The sequence below is a fragment of the Adiantum capillus-veneris genome, chromosome 2, assembly GCF_014529385.1.
Source record: "Adiantum capillus-veneris isolate H3 chromosome 2, ASM1452938v2, whole genome shotgun sequence".
NCBI lineage: Eukaryota > Viridiplantae > Streptophyta > Polypodiopsida > Polypodiales > Pteridaceae > Adiantum > Adiantum capillus-veneris.
Window position 1 is genome coordinate 64,617,284 of NC_140932.1, and position 4,539 is coordinate 64,621,822.

Here is a 4,539-nt window from a genome sequence, read left to right on the forward strand (position 1 = left end):
CACCCACTTCATAATCCTCCTTCCTGGCTTCAAATGTAGCACTACTGCTGGCAATAGATTATTAGCTATCAACACAAAAAACTTATGCACTATCAAATGCACCTTGAAATTTCTGAAAGCGAAGACCAAAGCCATCACCCATTGCTCTGCTTTGGTGTAGGTAACCTCTCCTGGGCTAATCACTCTGCTCTCGAAATATATCGACTTGTAGATTCTCCCTACCTTTTGCAATAGAACCGCTCCAATAGCAACTGTGCCCACCGTCATAGACACATAAAATTCGTCCTCTCAATTGGGAGGACAAACTACTAGAAACTGACACAAAATCTCCTTGAATCTATCAAAAGCCTCTTGAGCTTCCCCATCCTACTCATAACCATGCACTTGTTGAGCCCTCTTTTGAAGAGGATGCACATATTGCGATAGCATCCAAAAGAAACGTGATAGATACTTCAACTTATGAACAAATGAATCCAAACCTTGAGCATCTGATGGTGGCTCAATCAACACCAACAAATTCACCTTCTCGGGATCAGCCTCTATACCATTTTGCGAAACCACATGACCTAACAACTGTGCTCGAGGCTGTGCTAGCTTGCACTTCTTGGGATTTAGCTAACCTCCTTCTTCATCAAGCCTTTGAAAGCATAACTGGAGCTTCGATAGGTGCTCTAATATTGAACTGTAGCAACCAATATCATCCATGAAGACCCTAATAAAACGGCCCAGGTATGGACCAAATACCCTGATCATCCAACCTTGGAAGGTGACATATGCATTTACTAATCCAAATGGCATCCTGCGGGTAAGCAAAGCAGCCCCATGGAGATATGAATGTGGTCTTCAGCTGGTCTTCAAGTGCAATCCCTATCTAAAAATACCACGAAAAGCCGTCCATAATTAAGTATCTTTCATGTACAGCCACCTGGTTCAGGATTTCATCTTGAAATGGTAAGGGATAGTGATTCCTCTTGGTCATGGCATTCAATGGCTTGTAGTCAACACACACTCTCCATTTCCCATTCTTCTTAGGGGTTATGACCACTGGCGATACCCACTCTAACTCTTTCACAGGGAATATGATGCTTGCATCCAGTAGCTTATTGATCTCTTGCCAAAGGGCCTCCTTTTGGATTTCCTCTAGTCTTCTCAGCTTCTGTGCTTTAGGCTTATGTCCCTTGTTAAGAACAATCTTGTGCTCCACCCCCTTTGCACCTCGCAAATGCTTGTACTCTGTCGCAAATAGATTTGGATAGGACTCACACAGTTGAAAATAGCTTTCCTTTTCCCCTTTGGTTAAGTCTTCACTCAACATGCTTGAAACCTCCTCTATGCTTAAACCATGAGCTTGAGGCTGCATACCTTCTTCTTTAGGTGGAGAGTCATCTATGGTGACTCCGAAGAAGTCTGCATCTATCTTCAACATGTCCTCCTTGCTCTCCTCTTCCTCTATGCTAGTATATCCTTCATCATAGCCCGTCTCTGTCTCATACTCATAGCTCGTCGTGTCGCCCTCATCTTTAACTGCCATAGGACAAGAACTGCTCTCTTTGGTCATCAAATCAAGAACAATTTGTCTGCCTTTCTCTTTGTCAGGCAAAGTGAACACTTTGCTCTCCCAATCTTGCTTTGCTCCTATCCCCAAAAGTCATAGTCTACCCAAAATGATTGGATAAGCATTATCCCCTGCTTTCATCACAAAAAAGTATATCAGGCACTCTATGCCCATCACCATCCTGCGCCACACCCAGACACCTGGCTTTAGTATGGATAGCCATCCTCATACGCACATTTGACTTGACTACTGCATTGACTCCCGTCTCTTTCATGGCTGCTTCCGTCATGACACAAACCTGAGCTCCACCGCCGCTATGTAGGCTTGTACCTGCATCCTCTTCTCTATCGCATCCACCAATGGAAGAACATCAGTGGGACTACCTACCCTCAAAGCCATGTTTTGCACTGCTTGTACATTTCCCTTAACTCTTGGCAGCGTGGTGCTAACACTTGTGGACCACTGCCTCCTTAACTTTGGATTTAAGCCTAACAACTGACCAAAAGTAATGTTTGCCTTTTGATTTTGAACGTCACTCACCAGATTGTACTCGGGATAGCCACGCCCTAGCTGGAAATCCACTTGTTTGATTTTGCGATGCCTCCTTCTTTTGCTAGGCTCGGGATGCTCTCTACCTTCGTACACCTTCTCTTTGCCTTTGCGAGCTCTAGTTTCCCGCTCCATCTCTGTCTCCCTCTCATCTCTTGCTCTCTTATTGGCCAAAACTTTGACATCCTTCTTATCCACCCCTATGATGTTAACTCTTGGGACCTCACCTCCGTTTTGTGGAGCTGGCTACACAGGATTCTCCACCGCTTGCTCCCTTGGACTATTGTATTGTCCTTGACCTCGACCTCGACCTCTACCAAATAGTGGGTAGATACCTCCTCTTTCTCTTTGCGATTGAGGAAAATTGGGTGAAAGTGGCCTTGCCCTGCTCCTTGCTCCTCTTGGTTGTCCTCTATCCATCACACTGGGCTGCAATTCTTGCATTTTCTTGGACAAATCTTGCACCGTGCGCACCCAATTTTGCAGCAAAACAGCTACACCTTGGTTTCCATGATTTTCTTCGTGTATAGCCTCCCTCAAACTCTATGGTTGAACATGGGCCATGGTCTCGTAGCGTGACACGCCATGCTCTATCTTCTTCTTTATCTTTCTACTATTTGATCAAGCAATCTCTATCGCACCATTGTAATTCTATGGGCTCTCAAAATCAACCTTCTCTCTCACCTTGGGATGCAGACACGCCATGAATTCATCCAGCTTGAAGTAGTCTCCATTAGCTAATTGCATGGCTGCCGCTAGCTCTGCCCAACGCTCTTCAAAATGACCCAAATACAGATTGAATTCTTCACTTACATCTTGCTTAAGCACCTTCAACTTTGTATCCATCTCGACTGGGGAAGCCTCCTTGTGAAATTCGTGAAGAAATCTCGCCCGTAGAGCCGGCCATGCTTGCTTCGCCTCACCTTCTAACGCTTCATACCATGCTTTAGCTCTACCACGCATCACCAAAGGAAAAGTCTTCATTTTGCTATCCTTGTTCGGCATAAGCAATGATAGCATATACAGCTCAAAATTTGACATCCACTCGTGTGCGCTCTCTTCTCCTGTGAAAATCGGTCCACAGCTTCTAGCTGCCATGACTTCCAACGCAAATAACCGCTTCTTTTCGATTAACTGGGAGCAATCAACGTGCTCCTCTGTGGAGGCACCAGAAGATGGACAGGGGGAATGGGGAAACATGCCCGACACAAACACAAGGGCCTCTCTATAGCTCAGGGTATCCACATCACCCCTATCCTCTCAGAAAACACCTTCAAAGAAACACTTTACACTAGCAGACCACCGTCTGCTCAATTTCCACTACTCACACACTCTACAAATTCACCACACAAGGCACACCTTCTACCATGGCTTGTCTCCACCCTTACACACCCTCACAGCCACTCAAACTCACTCTCTCACACCAAAGACCATCGGTCGGGGGGGCACACACATCCACGCAGCCGGCACCGAGGAGAAACATGAAAGCAGGAGAAAGAGAAGCGGGGAAGGGGAAACAACAGCAAGAGGAGGAAACGGTGGCTTGATTGCACTTCAAAAAACATGTACACTGGCTTGCACTGCCATCACCATGGCCATTTTCAAGAAAAAGTTACAAAGGGTCTAGCTTGCTAGAGAACTCCACTTTGCAGGCTTCAAACGGCACCCAAAAGTCTAGGAGAAAAGCTCTTAATTTGATCCAATTTTGACTTTTATAGGGGGGGCCTTTAATTTGGGAATTTACACTTTAATTGGTCCACTTGGCACCTTGAATTGGCATTTTTGGGAAGGGGGAACCGCTTTGCTCTATTTGCTCTCTTCTTCTCTCTTTTGCACTTGGGGGGGGGGGGGGGCATTAGCGATTTCGCTATTGCCCCCTAGCTTCTTTTTTTTTTTTTTCATTTTTTTACTCCTTGTGGGCTCAACCTTGCATTGCTCTACTGGCTTGATTTTGACTATCTCTCTCTCTCTCTCTCTCTCTCTCTCTCTCTCTCTCTCTCTCTCTCTCTCTCTCTCTCTCTCTCTCTCTCTCTCTATCTGACTCCTCCTTGGATCCCTTTTGGCCTTGACCTTCCTCTTTGTTTTTTTTTCATTTGGCTTGGTTTTGGCCATGCCCTGGAGTGGGCCCCTCTTCCTCGTATGTCGAGCTGCCCTCAGGCTCTCTTTCTCTCTCTATGTGGGAACTATCCCCTGCCCCCTGCCCTCAAGCATTAGCGACCTCGCTAATGGGGGAGCAAGCCCCTTTATCGGGCACCACATCATCACATGCCTTACAGGCGCACGCCACCGAGGCCACCACCTCCAACTACTGCACTGTCCAAAACCACTGCGGGCACGCCCATGGGCCGCCTTGCGCCACCGTGAAACACCAGAGCAGCGCCCCCTCGGGGTCCGCCATCGCCTTTTTCTCCAAGGAGCTTCCTTGCATGCTTTTC